This window comes from Pezoporus wallicus, unplaced genomic scaffold (genome assembly GCF_028554395.1).
Source record: "Pezoporus wallicus isolate ANWC-B61680 ecotype Strahan unplaced genomic scaffold, APGP_CSIRO_Pwel_v1 contig_2871, whole genome shotgun sequence".
Taxonomy (NCBI): domain Eukaryota; kingdom Metazoa; phylum Chordata; class Aves; order Psittaciformes; family Psittacidae; genus Pezoporus; species Pezoporus wallicus.
In genome coordinates, this window is record NW_026640775.1 from 3,801,627 (window position 1) to 3,824,624 (window position 22,998).

The 22,998-nt window shown below is 41.3% G+C and overlaps 1 protein-coding gene across 2 annotated transcripts in view; it reads right to left on the minus strand.

The window, feature by feature from the left end:
* Positions 1-22,998, minus strand: part of CHST11 (carbohydrate sulfotransferase 11) — a 165,023-nt gene that overhangs the window by 92,143 nt on the left and 49,882 nt on the right. The window lies entirely within an intron of this gene.

The following is a 22,998-nucleotide window of genomic DNA, read 5'->3' on the forward strand; positions in this document are numbered from 1 at the left end:
CGGATGGATTCCTATAATTGGCAACTCTGCAACGTTTGAGCCTCTCTCAGCCTAAATACAGAAGTACACGAGAAACTAATATTAAAATATCTGATTTTAAAGCTTTTGGTCTAACACTTCAGTTTCTGCCAGAACAGGCACCCAGCAATACACAGCACACACAGTCAATCATTGTGGCACTTCATGCTCCAAACTGTATTTTGCTCTACATACTGCATTGTGCTCTACATACTGCAACCGAATATTTGGCTGATCCAGAAACAAACAAATGCCATGTCACCTAAATTGGAGACCAGGAGGTTTTCAAACCAAAGGCTTTGTTAAAGGTCCGATCAAGGAGCATTTTGGATGATAAAGACTTCTCAGGAGAGACACTGATCTGAGCCCCAGCAGGCGCAGAGATCATTAGTTTCAAGTTAGACTTGTGGCCATGAAAGTCTACATAAGAAGCCATTCCACTCCAACCATCCTCTACAGTCACAAGGAAAACAAGAGCTTGCCTATCTAATCTCTAATCTCACATCATCTTCTGCAAACACTCCTCTGTCCCCAGCTTGCTCTGCTAAGAAGCATCAGGCAATCAGATGCCCACATCAGGCATCACAGCGAGGGATGTCTTGTCAAGGTTTAATTAAGACACAACCAAAAGGAAAGAAGACATGTTCCTGCTGGGAATCCAAAGGCATTAAGCAGCATCAGGCATGCTTTTACCACTGCTTGCCATGTTTTGTAACCAGAAACTACTGAAGTGTCCTACAGCAACAGTTCCGAGCTGTACCACTTGCAGACACGATGTTGCAGGCTTTAAGCCAAGAGGTAGAGAATACAGTCATGTAATATGTTAATACAGAGGGCTAATACGCAATCATAATCAATACATCAAGTAGTACAAACCACAGAAAACTGTATACAGTTCCAGTCTGGAAACATAACAGAATCCTTCACTCACTTTGTATCTATTTTCCAACTGAAAGTTATTATCTTATAAAGTGCCATGTCACTCTTCCCCTGAGCAAAGAAAGATTCCATGGGTCCTCTGGCAGGAGTCAGACATACATGCTTAGCAAACAAACTGGCTAAATGTTTTGATTTTCTTCACAACTAGGACAGTAATGTTATTAGAGGATACAATTTTAACTTAGATGTTTAAATACCTGATTAACGTTTGAGCACTGTTAGTCATGCAGCCAGGTATTGCAATTCCTTTGGTTTTGTGCTAATGTGCCTTTTACATAGTTAAATTAGGAAGTGGTTAAAACAGTTAAATTTTTTAAAAGATTTTGCATAAAAGGATAAAGCATAAAAAAAGGACTACCATGGTTTAAACCCAGCTGTTAACTCAGAACCACACAGCCATTTGTGCACCCTTCCTTCTTCCCCCACTCAGGTGGGATGGGGAGGAGAACGGAAAGAATATAAAACCCACGGGTTGAGAGAACAATAATCTAATAACTGAAATACAATATAATACTGCTAGTAGTCATAATAATAACAAGAAGGGAAAAAATAGGGAGAGAGAATATAAAACTAAAACGGAAAAGGGGGAAAAAGAGCCACAAGTGATCCACAATACAATTGCTCATCACCCGCCGACCAATACCCAGCCCGATCCAAGCAGCTTTCAGTGCCTGGAAGCGGTTTCAGGAAGAAAACACCAAGTGAATGTATGAGACATCCAGCAGTTCTTCTAACTACAGGGCTCCTGTCCAACCCATCCCCGTTCATCATCCCACTCCATACTCTTGTATCAGGAACTACACCCAGGGATGCTTTGAAAATCATTTTGTAGCTCCCTTACCATTACAAGAAATCTTTCCAAAATGGAGCCGCCTTCCAGTCCACAGCAAACCACATCATATCCACTTGAAACACCACATCAGGGGGAAAGGGAGAGGAGTTTCAGTGTACCCAGGTCATCAGGCTGCAATTAACCTGGATCCTGAAACACCGATGCTTTGTTCCAAAATAAAGAATTCCAATGAGGTGTTCCCTAATTTATTACTTCACTTTTCATTTCCATTAAATACAGTAAACAGTAACATGCATAAATATATCCCTTCCTGCTTCACTAAGCCAGCAGGTATCAACACAGCAACACTTTATATGCAGCACTAACAGCCATAAAGACTAAATTATTTGCACAACACGCAAGATTTGACTCCCAGATGTAAACAAACAAACCAAAAAAGCAACCGTCTCCCCACAGCAAAAGCTAAATACTAATGCAGAACCTTAGTCACAGAAGCCATTAAATCTTTTTTATCATTCCCAACATTACTTAATTGGTTTGTTTATTCAATAAAGCATTTAGAGTTAAGACTGCAGAGTTAGCATAGCAACACAGCAGCTCAACACAGCAGTCTGTTTCCTGCTCATCGGTGTCAGGGACAGCGCGCCCTGTACACAGCACATCTGCACACAGCACATCTGCACACACCTGGCACATCACTGCAGCATTGAAACAAAGGGGAATCCTCCCCTTTCCTCAGCAGAAATCCCACTGCACCTTTTGCAAACTTGTCCTTAGGTGAGTAACTACCAGGAATGTTTATATATAGTTCAAACCACTTGCTGGCATGCCTGTGGACAAACTCGCCTCCCAGGGCTCCTGCAACTTGTTTTCTATTGTCTCAGCTTCTCTGAGGCAGTATTTCACCATGCGAATGACATGACCTTTCGGGCCTGAATTTCACCTATAGCAATTTGCAGTAAGAAAGCCGTAATACGGACGTCAACTGCAGCGATACTAATTTTAACAACACTTTCGCTAAGAATCTGTCTCACTATCGTAGCAGTAAAAATTAAAAAATAAATGAAAATCAAGCCCTTTATCTTCACCAAATCTTCCTATTAGCACAGTAAATATCAGAATTCACATTTTATGGCTTGGACTGATCTCCGTACATAATTACAGTTAATTATAATCTAATGATAAGCATTGCATATGCATGGCTCCAAGAACTGATTGTAAGATCACGATCAGGCACGTGAAGTGCGTAAAGCAGCTGACAGAGAACCACAGAACTGTTAGGTTGGAAAAGACCTTTGAGATCAGCAGAATTCAATGCCTGTAACGATTTAAGAGTAATGTTAATACTGCAACTGCAGCAGCATCAGCAGCCCCCTGAATTTAGCCAGGACTGTGAGCAACTGAGTAAATTGTTAGTTTATTACTTAAATACAAGAGCTGTAAGAACAAAACCTTTCTTCCACCTCCAGAAATGATCTGCCCAAAATGCAACCTTGGCCCATCTTGTTGAAATCTGTGGAATCACTAGTCATTAATTTAATAGCAAGTCTGGAGAGCACGTTATCTAAGCACCACATTTCAGTTTCCCGAGAGAAAAAGGTAAACAGTCCCACTGAATTGAAAGCTTATCAACATAATAATCATCTGTGTATATATACGCAGACAGAAGGAAACTGCATGTGCAGGCCTTGAATTAACTCAAACCAGAAGTATCCATGCACAGCTTCTAGAAAACGCTATTCAGACCCGCTAGTACCAAGAGCAGGAATTTGACCTGTGAATTACAATGCACTCAGCATGAGAACACAGTGCTTCTCAGTCAAACCTTCTTCTGGTGTCTGTGCAGAAAAGAAGTGCAGATTTGGCCACAGTCTTGATCCATCTGATGACTACAAATGAAAATGTAGGTCCCTCAAATGAAAAATGCCCTTTGGAAAGGCACAGTCTGGGAGCATCCTGAGAGCTCACAGGTCATCATCCAGGACACGTAGCTTTTTCACACCTCCTGCCATGGTCCAACAATCAATGGGTTTACAAGCGTCTCCTCTCAAGTCCCCCAGGTGCCAGCTACACTAGGTTGCAAGTGACAGAGTAAATTCACAAGGCAAGGCACCTACTCTATCTTGGCATCTACAAGAGAGGATATCAGCTCTGGGCTGCATCTAGGCAAAAATGCAAGACAATAGTGGCTAGAATAACTGGGCATAGGTGTAGAGGGGGAATATACAGGCAAGCAGGTATGGTATAAAGCCTTAATTTTTTTGTGTGATATTTCAGAGACTGAAGATCACTCATGTGGAAATATGCAGGCAGGGCTGAAGTTTTTACCTCTACTTGGCAGAAGGCACTTCTAATGCATTGGGTAACCCTGTCCCAGAATGGAAGACCTCTGGTATTTCCACAGGATAAACAGTGACATGAGAAAATACTAAAAACCAAGAGGCTCCATAAACGTAATGTCTGCCTCTCCCTATCAGGAGCTACAGAGAAGCTGAGAGAGGGGACGTGGTGGCACTTCTCTTGGGAGATTACTGGCCTGAAGAGGTATGTGAAAACTGGGATTATCTACACAGAAAAGAAAGGGGGGGCGGGAAGAAGTCATGGGAACCAAGACTCCTGGAGACTTAAAACAGGTCGCCTTCTCACCAAGTGTCAGAAGAGCAAATTAAACCATTTCTCACAAGCCTATGTGGGATCAACTCACAGAGGAGACTCTGCTGGAAGAGACTCACAAAATAATTGTCACTTCTTCCAGTGGACTTACAGAGACAAACAACTGACATTTCAAATGCGGCATGCGTGCATTCAACAGCCACCTATATCACTACCATCCTACAACCCTGTAAATGTCAGAGGCTCCCATTTCCAAGGCTTCTGAACAGTAAAAGTCCCCCAACTGCTACCTAGCAACTTTTTTTCGTACTTGATAACATTTAATTTACATTGTTTGGACTGCTCTAATTATTTGCATGATAACAAAAACCAAATGTAAAAACTTCACCTCTGTTCACTGCCTCTTAAATTAACTGTCCCATATTACAAATATTTAAGAAAAGTTCTCAGGACACATTAATATTTAACTTTTCATTACTTTGGTCTAAAGTACAAAGACAAAATTCCCTAATACAGCATTACTTAAATCTGATATACATAATTTATTCCACCTACTGGGGATGCAAGTTGTCTCACAAAAAAGTATACCTTAGCAACAATGTCATGAGACTTTGGTTGAAGATGGGATCCTGCTCTTGTTTTAAAGAAAAAAGTCAAACATATATATATATATATTTTTTTTTTTTGGTCTGGTTTATTTTCTTTTTTTTGGTACGATTTCTGTATGAAAAGCTGAACACTGACAGCAATCCAACTGCTTCTTTTGGCTGCAGTACATTGTTTTCCAGCTAACAATTACTGTTCAACTGCCCCTTATTTCAGGCAAAGGTTAATGCTTTCCATGGAGCATCTAACTAACAGTAAAGAGCAGGTACATAACCTTGCACCTTCTCCTACAGCTGTAGAGCAACTGGGTTACGGCTGAACGTTCACCTAAACATTTCCTACCCAACCGAGACATAAAAAACAGTGACACTTGGCCCACGCAAGATAGCAGCATCAAAACAGTTACTTACATCTTTGCTGTCTCTAACCATGTTTAAATAAGCTACTATCCTCAAATTTCCTGATTTTTAAAGCAAAGCAAGAATAATTAATTATACCCACACTGAAAGTTTAGAGATTCTCTTTGGCTAAAGATTTGGACATGGTTTGCATTTCAAACTCCTGCACAGTCTTCTGCTATGACCCCAAAGCAGCAGAGAAAGCATTTTCTGATGGGTATATAGGATAAGGCACTGAAATAGACATTCAAATAATACACTAAACACCTTCTCAGAGACACTGAGACATCCATAATCATAAGCATATGCCTGTAAATGATATTATAAAACTACTCCTCCATCTGTACCAGCAAGAATTAGAATTATGCTCAGGGCAAACCGGTCACTCCAAATACAAACTAAGCAAGGCTCAATCCAATGGTATTTTGAACGCTCAACACTCTTGAAGCATTGAAAATACTCAGGGCAAAGTTGAAGTAAGTGAGCTGAGGAAGCAGCCCTTTCCCAGAGTTCAACAGAGGCTCTTGGACCGAGGTTTTTTTGCAATCTGGAACATCCTGTCCACATACCTTTCAGACGCTTAGCTAAAATCGTGCTGAACAAGCTCATCATTAGTAACCAGCTCGTTCTGCTTCAGGAAAACAAGCTTTCCATAATAATTTACAACAATCTGTTCTGCAAGACTTCAGCCAAGTCCAAACTGCAGGCAAAATCGGAAACTCAGCAACAAAAAGACTATCTCATGTTGAACTTCATTAAAATTCCTGTGCTCCCTTCTGCAAACTAATCAGGTTAAGGACACCAAATGGTATGTAAGGGTTAATTTTTAATCAGCAACTAGGAGCATAAAGAGTGAATGCAAAAGCTGTCACCCAGCCCTGGCTCCAGAGCCTGAGTAAGGGTACTTTAAGATAGCTCTCTCAGCAATGATTTACAAACACTAATCCTTCAGCAGCGGTTCACAAAGATCAGCGGATTGATAGCAACATCTTGTGACATCTGGGGCCTTGTGCTTTGCTGCATTCAGCTCAAGTCTTTAGACTAAATTATCGGTCCTTCATCTGGCGACCACAGGTACAAGGATTTATGACTGAACTCTTGTCTGGCCTCTTTCATTTTCTTAAGGCAAAACTGCAGCTTTCTCTGCTGGAAAGCTTGGGAGATCTATTTTTAGAAAGCAAAAATCAGATTAGCTATAGTATATGAGCATGCCAAGGTCTTAAATGTAGAGAATGAGATAATTCTTATTTTCTACATTAATGAAGAACCATATTTTTGCCTTACACCAGACAGTAACCAGAAACACAGGGTTTTATTTAGTGTAAGAAACAAGAAAGATCTGTGACCAGACCACCTTACCCCATGTAACAGCATTGTGCTTCATGGACAAACCAGAGACCTTACTGAGCTGGGTGCTCTATGTACATAACAAGGGAACAGTCCTGAAAGCTCAATATTTTAGATCCCCATCTGAGGAAGAGGGATGCTGTATTTTAGTTTACCAATACTGGTTCACTGATTCAACATGTCCATCCTACCCTCCCCTGATGTTTCCACTCACACTCATGTACCAGTGGGACTTGCTCAGGTAAGAATGTCGACGGATGGATACAACAGAAGCGAAGGATGAAAAATAAAGAAGAGGTCACAACACAGTAAAATGATTACAGTGGAGAAGAGCACCAAAGCCATTTAATTACAGGACCAGGGAACAGCAAACAGTCCTCAGTTCACAGATCAGAAAACACAGAGGCAAAGAGGTTAAAAACTTCCACAAAGCAAATTCCTTGCTACAGATCAAATTCATTTTAGGAAGCAAGAGGTCTATTCTAAGCTGCCCATTTAAGCCTCTACAATTAAGGGAGCTGCAGCTGCAGAGATGGGTCTCCCCATGTGCCTCTGGAGGTGGCTCTCTTCCTTTTTACTGACCAGCAGCCCTAGATGGGTTGGTGGTTGAAGTTACATGAAATAAATCCTGGCATGGCAAGGAAATTAATCTTCAGGTTTGTTTCTAACCTCTAATCACGAATTACAAAGGTTGTAAATGTCCTCCAAAGAATAGAGAGAGATTTAATTACTTTTTGCTTTAGACAAATTTCCAGAAATAAATTCGTATTTTATCCTGTTTGTTCTCAGATTAGCATGGGGATGGATTTAATTGGGCACAGTGGGGAAGTTAATATCCTTGGGTGAATTTATGCAGAGACTTAGATCCTTGGCCACCCTACAGACATTGCATGTGGCATAAATTAACACAACATCCTTTCTGTTAATGAACAATGTGCAACTTTTTTTCCAGTAGGTTTTTATATGTTAATGCACACACAATTTCTTTAGAAGTCTCAAGATATTATCCACAAACCAGCTCAAGAGAATTTTCCAGAGCCTTTACTTCTCATACGAGGAGAACTCCATCTTGTTTATCTCTGTCACACACTGCTTTTAATACAGCAAGTTTTTGTGTGTGCAAACTAAAAACTATATTCAACTTGGTTAGAACTTTTCTGATACAACCTTCTTTTCTCAGCCATGATGTGCAGATTCAGGACCATCACAGTATTTTACAGGTCAATTCTGGATGGATCAGCGACCACCTCAACTGCCTGCTCACCTTTGTACAAGCCCTGGTTTATACCATCCATTAGCAAAGCCAGATGTCCCAAAACGTGGATCAAAATGGTCTATTTTTTTTCTCCTAGAACTATTTGTAAGTTTCCATACATAAATGTTAAGAAATATTTTTTTACCACCCACATCAACTTAAGAAGCTTACACGTTTCCAAACATGCCTCCCTCCAGTTTCTAGATACTCACTGTAACAAAATCAGCAGGCACGTCCGCTGCTGCAGTCTCTTTATAGCAAAGAGCTGAATGTTCTACTCTGCTCTTATCAGCCTAGTTTTCAAGCCTGTAGATAGTTGGCTATACCCCATCTCTCTGATGCAAGTTCAAAGGAAAACTGTGTAAATGTAGGTCCAGGGGAAAAAAGCTACATTTGCATTGTCCTAAAAAAAATGAGAAGCTACGTTTCTTTTTCTGTGTTCCCCACTACTTCCATTACACTGTCAGTACCACCCTACTTAACAAACATGATGTATAAGCTCGCCCAAAAAGCAAGAGGGAGAGAAAAGCCTTTAAAGGAGGAAGGTTTCTTTAGAAAGCTGTAATTTTAAAAGCATTTATCTTGAATCATGGTCAAAATGAATACGATGGCTGCTGCAGCTGCAGTCTATTTGAGCTACTGTTTCTTTGCTGTTCTTCAACAGATGTGCATTGAAGATGAAACACAAAATCATATTTGCTACAGATATACTCAAACGCACAGCAAGTCTTCTCACAAGCCAAGCAGAACAGAAAATAGAGCTGCAGCAGTCATTTTAACCTGGAGCAATGAAAGGCTCAAAGTTTTAGTCTCTGAACTCCAGGCAGAAGTATTGCACACACACATATGCATACCTCACCTGACGCAAACAGAAATTAAGGGACACAAGTCATTTCTGTCCTAGTGGTATGTCCAGATGGACCGAGATTTACCACCTCTGAAGCAGTGCCCTCATATTTTTAGTGCAATCACATCCTCCTGAGACTTCACTGTGATTTATGAACAATGACTTTCTTTACAAAGAAGCAGCACTAAACAATTTCAATAAGCGGGAAAGAAAGTATGAAATCCTGCAGTAATCGCTTCCAGAGCAGTCATTCATTATGGGAAAGAGGATTATGACTGCAGCTTGTTGGATAAGGAGATGAGCTCTTACAAATTAAGGATGCTACTTCCTTGGCAATGCAAAGGCCAAATGCTGATATTAAAAAAGAAAAAGTACCACAGAGAGTAAAGGCCTGATTCTGCAATTTGCAAAATGTCCAGACTAATAATTAACACACAGCTGGGCTTTACTGTCTTATTCCAAGAGGTTGTTCTGTTTAATACTTCTAAACTCCAAGTAATTCCAAGGCACAGATATGCAATCGGCTTCTTTGCAAGGTCTTTTGCTTTTCCAGCAGCTGGTTTTCACCTCAGCTGACCAGGGCAAGTCAAGGTCTGCAGAACACTGTTGGGCCATGCCCAGCCCCACTGGACCGCAGAAGTTCTCCAGCACTCCTGCCTTCTTCCAATAGGGTCTGTACATTGTACACGGAGGCTGGGAAGCTCTCACACTCTTCCCTCTCTGTTAGGAACGAGCTGTACACAGATAATATTGCTTTCAGATGCAAGAATCCCCTCCTGCAGCAGTTTTGAAATACTCCAAACCACAGATCCTTCAAAACGTTTTACATATGAATAGGACATTGTCAGCTCCCTCAGACCCAGGCAGCACTTCACCACACAGAAGAGTAAAACACACATTAGCACTATAAAACTTCATCTCCATTAGCATCATCTGTATTTCCATTACAGAGCCCAGCTTCACAGCCAACCTTGGGTGAGGTACTGAGCATGCTGGACCTGTCTTTCTCCAAGGAGAAATTCCCAAACACAAGAAAACCATTCAGAGCAGTGAATGTATGAGCTTTCAGTGCCTGCTTATCTTTCAGCAGTTTTACTCCTTTCCTATAGCTCCTTCTATTGCTCCCATCATTTCAATGAGTTCAATTAAAACCTTCTGATGCACTTTGTCTACAAGGAAGAAATGCAACAATGCCTCTCCAAGAGGAAAAATGAGTGAATGAGGAAAGATCTTTTTATGATTTTACTTCCAATGATAGCACTTAAAGGGGAATCAAAGCAAGTAGAAGTTGCAAAAGATACATATTCTGGTATTACTACCAAGTACAATAGACTAAAGATTTTAAATTGACTGAGACTCTTCCTTCAAATATTATGGATACGCTATATAGTGCAGGATAGATGCTGTATAGATATGCTTATATAGCATGAGGCCACTAAGTAGCCTTCTTCTGCATTAAACAGGAATGAAGAAATCACACCATATTTCGAGGTTCAATTTCTGAGGCTCTAGAATACTGGATACCTATAAGACTTTTACTGGTAATAATATTTCATAATTAGTATGGAAAATAATAAGCTTCGGTTTCAGTCACTAATAGCCTGCCAATTGCATTGTGTGATTTCTATTAACGTTGCAGCTGGTGACCAATAAGTATCTAAAATACAGGATCACTCTGACAGTATGAATCTGAAGGAGACAGGCAACAAAACTGCTGGACAGAGCCGTGAACTTAAAAGTTCTTCCACAGGAAACAAATGCTGTTCTTGCACTTGTAAAGTCTCATGCAGAGAGGGACAGAAATAGCAGGACAGGTAAAAAAGGAAAGCACCCTTTACAGAAGACTTCCCTAAAATAATGCCAATTAATCTCTAGTCCATCTTGCAGACTGGAATAAATTTGCCAGAAAATTCCACCTTGGGAAACTGATCTGATGCCAAACTTTTGCTAAGCTGAATTGACCTATCCTCATCTTCAAGCTACTTGATCTTGCGGTACATGCCTGCTCATCATGACCATAGGTCTCTTCTCTGTATGTATGGTCAAGGCACCCTTTAACTTCCCATCATTCTGTGTCAAGTTTTCCAGACACTTCCTCATTCTTCTTTCTTTCTTCTGAACACACTCAAAGGTAACACTACAGGTTGCTGAAATCAGGGTGTCCCCACAGCACTGCAGCAAAGGCTGCAGCAGAACCCATATGATGAGCAAGTACAACTTCCAGTGCTGTACTCCACCTTTACATGTGCCCTGGCAGCATGAGCTCTCCTGTGGCCCAGGTTGCAGCTGGTGAACCATCATCCTCAAATTCTTTTCAGACCTCCCTTTCAACAGAAGAGGATCCTCTACCTGCTAAGCATCGCTTAGATTTTATTCCTCTACACATTCGCCCTTATTAAAATGACTAAAACTGGGTTGCCACCCAAGTCACTACGCATTCGCAAGACTGTATTAATAACTTTCAGTTTTCCTTTTCTTCATTTACCGTTGCCCTAACTTTTGCACCCTCTATAAACCTGATTAATAAATGACTACGTTTTGTTCTGGATCACAAATTAGAACATTTAACAAGCACCAGCCGAAAATCTGGTCCCCCACGGATCACATGGGAAATGTATCTGCTTAGAGATGACTTCCCAGTTACAGCTATTTTTACAAACTGTCAAACATTTTTTTATGTCAGTATTATGCGTGCCAGCTTGATATGCATTCACTTGCTGATTTAACTTTTGGTTTATTCATTCCCATATGCACCTGTACAGGAGTAATTTTGACCTTCAAATATAATACTGTTACAACAAAGAGGGTGATCAGCTTGGAAACATAAATTTAAAGCATGTATTTGTGAAAACATTTAGGTTAGTTGTCCATCTTTCTTCTTCCAAGGCTGCAGAGAAGGCTTTTGAGATGTTTTACAGTCTTGTTTTCCTCTCCACTCTGCATGGGTTAATTTTATCACAAGTTCTTGAAAGCTGAAACAGCAAAACTGCATTTTAATTGAAAATATTTTACACTTTCAGCTGAAAAAATTCAAAGCAGAATAAAAACTACCATTTAAGTGATGCTTTCTCGAGCCACAGAGTTGAATGGCAGATAGGACTGGCCTAGAGGGAACAATCTCAGAAGGCTGATGCTTCTGGGGTAATCCTTACATTCTATGCTGAAAACCCCATTTGTCTTCATTAAATATTAACCAGACATTATCACCAAGGAAGTATATGTAAAAGCATGTTAAGTAATAGTAGCCAATAAGTGAAAAAAAATCCCATGATTTTATTTCAAATTTACCATAAGGGGGTGTCACATATTACCTCTCTCTAAGCTATGATTAATCAACTCAGCTCCATGCACTCAAACAGATCCCTTGTCCTCCTACATGGCTGGGAATTACACCTGAACTGTGTACAGTGGAAGGATATTTACTGAGATCAACTTCTTGAGTCCTTAGCAGGCAAAACTGCCAAAGCATTTTATTCAGCTGAGGACACCATTTGCATGTGTATGTGGAGCTTTATCATGCAGGTAGGATATGAATGCCTATATTACATCCATACACGATTGAATATACACGTGCATTATTGATGTTGACATAGCACACCACTGTTTTATCCACCCCCAGATGCTGGGGTATTGTTTTATTTTGCAATTACTTCATTTTCAAGACTTGTAACAGGCTGCACCATGTTTTACTGTCCAAATCCAACCATTAAATGGCAGTTTATTTGGGTTTCTCCTTTCTGTTCTCTGCATTTTGTTCCTTTCCATTTCATTACAGGGTTTCCAGGGTGAAAGCTTAAGTAATATTCAGAGAAAATGGCAATGTGAATTTTGCATCTAATAGTAGCCTCTCATTAGATAAATCTGTTTTTTCCAGAACATGCTGCTTTTCAATTATTCTATTTAACCACACACTTGACATATTTTCCTGTCAAAACCTATTCTATTTCTCTGAAATCTTTACCTTCTCTCTTCCCTGACCTTCTCTCCTCCTCCCCAACTACTCCCTTTGTCACTCTGTTGCTGCTCCTACACATCCCTATCAACCATTTAGGCTCATCCCCTGACAACCATTTCTCTTCCCTCACCTCTTTAGCCTTCCACCACCATCCAGCTCCATCCCACCATACTCCCAAAGCAACAAGACAAGACAAATCCCAACCTGCTCCCTAACCCAGCCACCATGCCAGGATCCTGGGTCCCACTCACCTAAGTGGTGGCAAAGGGGGTAAGGGGTTGTGGGGAAAGGAGGTGATGAATGCATGGAGACTTGGTTTCAGTTGCTTAAGAGGAACCAGAGAACAGCCTTCTCCCATGTGTCCCACTAGGTTTCTGGGGCTCTAATCCCATCCCTGAGCCTGGCAGCTGTTGTTCACTATCCCGGCGCCACACTCTCAGTTCAGAGCTGTTACTACACGTGCATTTCCCCTCCTCCATTCCCAGGAGATCCCATCCACCCAGAAGCCCTGCATTAGCTAAAGCAAACAAAATGCAAAATAATGAACAAGAGGCTTGAGAGGCAGGCAAATTACAAGGACAGGAGCTACAGCGAAGGAAGACCATGAGGCATGCCTGGTTTTATTTATAGTCTTTACCCAATGCTTTGTTATTCTTGCAGTTAAAACAGTTAAGAAATGACAGAGTTCAAGGTCAGGAGTGTTGTCACAGGCACACAAAGGCAAGATCAGAGGAGAGGCTCAGAAGCCATGCTGCCAAGCGTTTTCCCTTTCCTTTTTCAACAAACGGCAGTTTCTCCTTTCTGTTTTACACGCTCGCTTTCAGGTCTGCATCCTAAATGTTTAAACAAAGAACAGTCATCCCCTCAAACAATTAAAGGCCATGAGACTTTAAAAGAGTCTGAGACTTTACATGTTACACTATGACAAGATGCATAAGAAATTTACTCTTCCCAGCTAAAATCAGTGTTGAAAAATCAAAGATTTTAGGCAAGTACAAACAGCCCTAGAAATTAAGACTGCCTATTGCCTCTGCCTCAGCTATGGATGTTTCCTTGAAATGGGAACCCTGAATAGAAATGAAAATGAGAAGACCCCAACTTGATAACCCTGCTGTCATTAACCTTGTGGAAAGTGCACTTGCTGTACTGCGATTGTGACTACCACCAAATGTGTGCTCATTTCAAAGGAGAGCTGAATCTGTGTATTTAGAAATACAAATTCAAACCACTGGCACTAACTCACTTTGCTGCTCAAGACCCTTAGCTGTATTATTTTTTTGTTGTTTTGCATTGACCACAAAATAACAAGGGATACCAAAGCTGTAAATGAGTGCATGAGTGAACCTGGAAAAGATCAGAGCTTCTAATCACCCTCAGGTAACTGCAATATAAAAAAAAGAGTGCAGGATGAAGGTAACCAGTGATTTTATTTAGATCCTCCCACATGAACAGGATTAATTCCATGCTCTACAGATCTTCATTTGTGTCCTCCTTATTCTATGGAGAAATTGAAATACAGGGTGGTTTGCTGTATACTCTGCTTAATTTAACTGTTTCTGTTGCAGCTGTGCTACTTCCGTTTAGAAGAAAGGACAAGAGCCCTAATGCCTATGCCCTCCATCAGCACACTCCAGGCCCAGCACTGAGGACCTCAGTTAATTCCTGACTCACTGAGGAACATCCTCCTAAGAGGAGGCTCTCTTTGTTGTCCTCTTGCCATCCTAGTAATGCTACCAGGTACTGGAATTCAAATAAACTGTCTTAGGATAAAGTTCAAGCTCTTAGGAATAGTACGTGCTTGAGGACTTGGTCTGAGCTCCTCCGTAAGCTTCCACTTGCAGCTTTCTTCAAAACACCCTGATGGCATCAGCCAGTTGTCCAAATACAACCCCCCACAACAGCTACAGCTAAACATCAGTCTTCAGCTGGACAACAAAACATCAACCATCTCTTTCTAGCACAACAACCTGCTTTGCTTCAAAAGTCCCTGCTGGAGCTGGTTCTTTGCATCAAGGCATTGCATGGAATAGGGTTGCATTCCTACCCTATTCAACACAAAGAAGCCCCGGACAAGCCTCCTTATGGCCAGGCAGGAGCTGAATCTTCTAATCTCCCTCTGGATGGTTTTCAGGGCTGGGGGCAGGTTGAGGTTCATCCCACCCTGCTCATCCCAAAAAAAAGAGCTGGCATTCAGGTCAACCCTATCCTCAAGTCAATTCCAAATAAAAGGCATAGAGAGAACAGGGGAAACAAAGCAAAGCACAGTGAGTTCCAGCCAAGCATAAGGGCTTCTCCCCTTCATCTGTTCGCTCTTCCTACAGCCAAAACAGAGAGTTAAGCTATGCACATGACTAACGGTTTCCAGCACCAGGGATTTCCCAGGGCTATTTGTCTTAATCAAAAGTCAACAAGCTACACAGTAGATTTTTATTGCAAGGACAACACTGAAGGAAGAAACCACAAGACTTCATTTCCTTTCTCCCATGTTTTTCAAATAGCATCTGTTTGCCCACCACAGACAAAGCAAAACACAGGCTTCTTCCCTCCCTTTAAACTAGAGATTAAGATACTCAGATAGACTTTAATACTGAGAAGCAAGCAGCCAACCTGATTCTCCTAAACCCAAACACCATTTTTCTTCCCCACCATCCAGACACAACAGGGTCACACCAGTCACCCGGGCACTGCAATCTCCTTCCACAGCAGCAGTTCCCTCCCAGCAACACAATTTCTCCTCCTCAAAGGAAAGCTTAGGTCAGAATTAAAGAGGAGAGCAAATGTCTGAAACACAAAGGTCTTTCACTGGCCACATCAAATACAAATTGTGAGATGGGAATGATAAAAGCCAAAGGAAGACCATTTTGCTCAGCAAAAAGCAGCCATTAAAAGCAGTCGTCAAGGCCATGGCCAAGCTAAACACACACAGGGTGACAGCCAGCTACTTGTCACTTAGCAAAATCACTGTCTATGCTTCAAACAAGCATTTAAACACATCTTGCCCCCAAAATCACAGAGAGGAGGCAAGGGATGAACTGCAGGCCACCCGTGATGGTCACTAATGATGCAATTTATTTCTAACAGATACGACATCACAGCAATCAGCATTACTGTTTGACTGGAGAAGTGCAGAACGCAGCAGAGACAAACACATGCTCCTCCCTAAATCTCTTCTTTCCCCTTCCCATGACCTTCCTCCTCTGCAGTGGAGTAAAAGTTAGTTTTAAAAAACTGAAAAATTTGTGTAGAAAAGGACAAAGCAAAAGTAAGACTTGTAAAAAGCTGCACTATTTGGAACAAATAAAAAAAATATTTAAAGTTTCAAAAAAAAAAAACAACAAAATTCCTTTAAAAAAAAACCAAAAAAAAAAAACAAAAACCTAACCAGACTCTACTACCTTTCTCTTTTCAATGACAGCCTTTCCAGGAAAGATGTACTCACTTTCTCACCTGATTCTGTAATTCACTGCTGTCACTACACAGGCACCAGTGTTACTGAATTTACACAGCATCACAACCAGGAGGTTATTCAAAATATAAATTACACAGTCCAGCACTGAACACAACAGCTTTCCTGAATTATGGCTGTTTCCTAAAATTGCTGGTACCACTTTACTAACTGTAGCCAAATGCGTGACCAACCCATGCCTATCCAAATAGCTTCAAACTAGAAAGCACTGCAGCAAGAAGAGACTGCCAAGCATGAACACTCCGATTTTGAATGCAAGCATGGGTTTATTATTAGGTTGTTCTGTTGAGTTACATTACCAATGCCTTGGCTACACTGGATAAAAATAAAAGCACAGTACTTGCATAAACCATCCACCTATACTGATGCAAGCTGCCGCCCATGCTCTGCAGTGTGAAAGAAGGAGCATCCAGCTGAAGGCAGAGGAGCTGTGCTGATGGGTGACTGCGGTCCTGTGCAGGCAGATATAGCCTGCCAACCACAGCCCTGGGCAAGGAGAGCACAGACATGGGTCACACCGACACCTGGCTAGTTTCTCCTGTCACTGTGCACACAGCTTGAGAAATGCCTATTCCTATTACAGTTTGCCCCCACATTATGACAATATGTTCATGCCCTGCTCTTAATTCTGAATGTGCACTTCTCAAAGTCAGTGGGTTTGGAGTCCTGGGCCAAAGTTCTTGCCCAGGAAGCGAAGGTGCCCCACAGTTTATACCTCTCACTGGAGTTTATTTCTGGACTGGTTTTGGTTCCCTCACAGTCCTCCTGTGTAACCTTGGGGGTACCATTTCAGCCCAAATTCAGCAGTATACTGAAGTACTTGCTTCACATCATGCATACGAGTTGAAAATCAATGCAAGTATATTGATGCATTCATGACTTGCTGAAGGTCAGAAAACAAACTGGTGACAGAGCTGGAAATAAAAGAGAGACCTCCCGATCTCAAGATCAATTCGTTTAACCTCCAGGCCAGGTTTGCATGAATTAACAAGGGAAACAATTCATCTGCAAGTGGTCTGAATCATTCTAGTGATCAGGTAATGTGTCCCAGTTCTGTCACTGTTACACTTGTTGGCTCAGAGCTCTGATTTCCATCCCCACGCCACTTGCCCAACAATTTCTGTCCTTGGGAAAAAGTAATCAAGTATGATGAGGACAATCACAATTAGCTTAAAATATAGGCCTGCTGGCATGTATTGAGAACACACTAATATAAAGAGCTATTGTGAAGGGAGCAAGACTAAAGCAACAGAAATTTTAGATTAAGTGAATGTGGATATCCAAACTCAAATTATGAGAAATGATCATTTTAGGAAGTGGTAGGAATTCCCTTACATAAATTACTCCTTTAAATATTTAAAATCCCACTTCAGCCTCAGTAGAAATTAATGTTTAATGTCTGCTCTTCTGTAACCTGACAAAAGTATTTGTAAAATGCATCCAGACAGACCCATCGTGCTCTCAAAACATAGGCAAGAGAAGGTAGCCTAAGACCAAATGAGAAGCCATCTGATTTCAAATAGCTTTCCTGAGGTACCTGTTATCAAGTAAATCACTTGCCAGAGAAGAAAGGAGAACAGACCCGAACGCTTGAAGGTGACTCTTTGTAACAGCAACCAGTTATGAATTATATCACATTAGCACCACTTCTATATTTTAGAGATCTTTTTTCCAATGCATTTGTCTATCTTCTGTCATTTTTCACAGTTAAGCAATTACTGGTCTGTTGGAAGGACGCCAGCTGTCAGTACTGCTGTCAAACTGACACTTCACAAATATGTAAGAGTCCGCATTTCTGATGATGAATTCCTCACTGTCTATGTGACAGGATAAATCACTGCCAGCAATACCTACACAACGACTCCATGGGTCAGTAGACTTCCCGTAAAGAGGGTAGGCAAGGTGAAGGGCACTGTCACAGGATGACAACTGCCACATCGTGGGATTTAGAGTTGTTTGGGGATTTTTAACTAAACTTCATTAAAATCCCAGCTATCAAAATGCTGCAAGCACTATGGCCATGCCCCTTATATTGGTAACATGCATAATGAGCATCAAGCAGAGCTATGGCACAGGTCATCAGCAAAAAAGCATGAATAGTGACACTAGGTTGCCTCTTCAACACAACAGACTAACCACTATCTGGGTCTTCCTGGAACACTTCAGGAAACCCCTCAGCCACACTCGTCAAACCTCTCCAAGGACCAGTTGCAGGCCAACAAGCCTAGGTAAAACAGCCCTTTTCAAGAGTTTTAGCCTGTCATTTAAACATGCCCTAACTTTAAATCCTCTGGCCCATCCTACAGAATCACGTATCAAGGATACAGTTGGAGAGATTGATGCCACATGGACAGAACACAGGTATCAAAGCCTACCAAATACTACAATGAGCAGTATTTCACACTTGTCATGGTTATGTGTGTGTACTGCATAAGCCCACCATAGAAATAACCTCTTAACCTGCCCTAACTCATACCCCTTCCAGCCCTAACTAGCACAAGAGCTTAGCACAAGTAGTAAATTCTGGTGGGTTTCCACTCCTTCACCCTTCCCCCTGCATTTCTAAGTGAGGGGTAAAAAAAATGGCGTGAGGTTAGCAAGCTGCTGAATAATAAAGGTTTATTTGATCAACCTCTTACTGAGCAGAGCTTGACTGAGTAACCTGTGCAACTACCCAACTCTTTCACCAGCTCTTTTGCTAACTCCCTCCTGACCAACTCATTAAACAGTGCAATGAAGTATCGCACTGGGAGGGCAATTAAACTCTTCACTGAAGAAAGCAAGGAACAGTCTGAGATAGATCATTGCGCACACATGCTAGCTCTGGGAACCAACAGGCAGAGGTTTCTCTCAAATTGACAAAAGTGCTGTTATCTGTGGGGAAAAAAACATGCTTCTTCCTTGTTCTTTTTAATGATTTCCAATGCTATCAAAAAATACAAAGCTACATCTACAGTTGGTACAAATCTCAGCAAATCCACTGACTTTGGTAACACTACACGAATCTCAAGCAACTGAGATTTTGGCTCCAAAGCCTTAACAATTACAAATAAAAAACAGTAACACCCTAAATTTTGGTTCCTATTCAAAAATCTGCTGACTGCCCCTGATAAAACTGAAAGTACTGACTTTGCTTTCTACTCACATGGGCAAAACCAAGCATGTGGTTTTCTCAAATCTAACAGAAAGAACTATATGCCACTTAAAATAATAGCAACCACTGACTGCTGACTCCTGTAGCTACCTTCTATTACTGTATTCAAGCAGTCATTGTGCTTAAGTTTTGTGGAGAGACCCATAGCAGACAAAACAAAATAGTTTCATATAAGAACAAAATATTTAGGCAAAAGATACTGAGCTATTTAGCTTAAATATCAGTCAGGTCAAGTCCCTCAAAACTGTTACTGACTCATTACTGCTATGGGATAACAACGTACTACAGAGAGTAGCCAGAACGTACAACTTCTCTAAAAACAGAACTTCTGTAAAATCCATATATAACTAATTTGGAAGACTATGAAACCACAATTGCAGGAAAGACATATGATACAAAAAAAGATAATATATTTTTTCTTTGAAATCCCACAAACTAGTGAAACATCTAGTTAATTCCAAAATAGAATTCCCACAGTAATTGAAAAGCCACCAGAAATAGCACAAAGACCCCAAAACAGCACCAAAAACCTGACAGTAGTAAAGCCTCCAAGGGACGTGTTGTAAAACATCTAACTACAGCTTCCCTATATAACCCAGCCACACAGAGACAATATAAATAACATTTTTACCAGGATACAGCATCAGAAACAAGCATGAATCAATAAGGTTGCATATGTACAAGTGCATGCAGGATATGTTAGAGCAAAACCCTCTCTGCCATGAGCATCTGTGAGGTCTGCCAAGGCAAATATTGGAGCTCCACAGAGCAAGGAGGTAAAGTGCAGTGGGATGTTATTCAGACAGCACAGTGAAGCCTGCTGGCACAGAAACCCCTACAGAAACACCCTGAGTTAGGTTTTTGGGGTAACCAGAGAAGGACCTGGGTTACAGCCCAGAGCCAGCACCCTACATCACAGCCAGCTCCTGCCATCAAGTTGGAAACTGAACCACAAGGTAGCTGCACTTCCACTCCAACAGGGAAGGGTTTGGGCTTCTTTCCACATAGGGTCCTGATCCAAGACTCAAAGAAAATGAGAGCTAGGTCACTGTGGCTGTATTTAACACAAGCCATAAACAACCACAGATACTGTCAAAAGCAACCCAAGCAGAAGCCATACATATCTATTTATGTAGATATGATTAAAGGGATCCTTACAATTCAAAATCATATATAGAAAATCTGAATCTAATTCCTCCCAAACCTACACCAAAAAAAAAGGTGAAAAGTATTATTTTCCTTTTTTAGCAGCACCATCTCCTGCAGTCTACACAACCAAGCTAGGGACACCCACAAGATCCGAAATGGAACTGGCCACAGCTTTAAAATAGGATACATTTAAAAAGGTGCTCAATGGGTTGAGTTCTGTCTCCTCTCCTAATTCAGGGCATAACTAGAAAAATACTGACATATCTTTCTCTGCATAATAGAAATAAAACAAGTAACTGCATAAAAAGGCAAGAGGGATTTTTAATTTATTTACTAAATTTCTAAACTTAAGAAAACTACCCCAACCTCAATACTTGATTTTTCTAATTTGCCTCATTAAAACTTGAAGCACCACAAGCTGTGAAATGAAAAGATACAGGATTCTGCCTTCAGCACACAAACTGAGCTGGCTTAAGCTATTCTACAGGAAATACAAGTAACCAAGAACTGAAAGACATGAAGTACTAACAAAAATAGTACTCTCTACAGTGGTCTTTCTTTAAAAAAATAATCAACAATTACAGCACTTAAAATGTTGCAGTTTGCAAATTTAGACTTTTTACCTTCAACTACTACACAGGAACCTGTGATAAGGACATAGGAGACACAAGAGATCCTTTTCTTGACTTACATGGACAGAACAAAGAAAAGTAGAGGGCAGGCAGGGAAAACAAGAGAAGAAAACCAGCTAGCTAACACACCAGGCTACAGCTACAGCCATGAGCCAGGGCTTTTGCAACCGGTGAGCAAGGCTTTCAGCAGCAAAGTGAAGGATATGAACTGAGATCCCATGCAGCAAGAAACATGAAAAAAAGCAGGTGTCATTACAAAGGAACGACAAGACGTGTCAGGACAAAACACTGGAGGAAGCACAGGCTGGATTCACTGATGAAAAGACAGGGAGCAGCACTGCTGAAGTACAAAGCCAAAGTGGTCTGGGAAATCTGATAGCATATATCAGGGCAGAAGCTAAAAAGGAGAAATAAATGAGAACATTTTAGTGATCTAAAATCCCTTTGAAAAAAAAAAAGGTTTCTGAGAAGGAAAAATAAAAATCAAGTGGAAGATGTGGATTCACATCATAATCTGGGCAGGAGACCTACACAAGAACACGTAACACAGGCAAAACTTTGGATAGGAATATGAAATTTGCTGTAGCAGCTAATGAATCCATCTAACTGTATCCTGCAACTCCCTGCAGCCCCATCTATGCTTCTACAGAAAGCAGAAATATCCAATTAAACATCTGGTTCTGGGCTGAACACAAAAGAGAAAATTACTTCCTAACACCCAGCACGGTCTTTCAAGTCATGAGCTTCAGTTAAGGTTATTATCTCAGCCTACACCAATGCAGTGTTAGTGGAGAACATACCATTACCATAACCAACCTAAAGTTTAGATATTTGATCAGGGAACTTGCTATGCAGAAGAATACCAGACCAGATGTCTTACACTTCTGAATTCAAACAACTTTGACTTTCTCAGTTCAAACAACTTTGACTCTACTTTGAAAGAGACAGAAGCTCTCGTCTGTCGGCCTGACCCCGTCTCAAGGGAGGTGTGCTGCCTACCAGGGGCATGGATCAGGGATGTTGCAGAGAGGCTGCCTGCTCTAGTAAGTCCCACTGACTATTACCCACTTCTAGTGATACATGTGGGTGCTAGTGATATAGATAGTAGTAGACTGGGGAACATAAAGACTACAGAGCCCTGGAAAAGATGATTAGAGGCTCTGGAGCTCAGATTGTCTTCTCGTCAATTCTCCAGGATACAGGGGAGGACCTAATAAAAGCTAGGAGGATTGGCCAGGTTAACAAAGGGTTAAAAGGGTGGTGTCATAGTCAGGGGTTTGGGTGTCTTGAACACAGGACCCAAGTTTGTAGGCCAGGTCTAGTGGGGCCTGGTGGAGCTGGTCTGATGATAAAGAAGGGAAAGAGCAGTTTTGGTAGGAGGCTTGCCAGACTGGTCAAGGAGGCTTTAAACTGGATGTGTTGGGGGAGGGGGGCATCATTCCATTCCAACACACCCAGTCAGTTGCCAGCACCTATAATAAATGTTTGGAGCAATATAGAGATATCCCAGCCGCTCCAGGCAATGAGCTGGCTTCATTTGGAGCTCGGCTCATTTGCCCCTATACAAATGCCCACAGCATGGGGAACAAACAAGAGGAATTAGAGATGCGTGCATGTCTATGTGGGTATGATATAATAGGCATCACAGAAACATGGTGGGATGGCTCCTATGACTGGAGTGTTGGAATGGAAGGTTACAGACTCTTTAGGAAAGACAGGCCTGGCAGGCGGGGAGGGGGAGTTGCCCTTTATGTTAGGGATAGGCTGGAGAGTATGGAACTCTGTCTGGGGACAGGTGAGCAGTCCACAGAGAGTTTGTGGGTCAG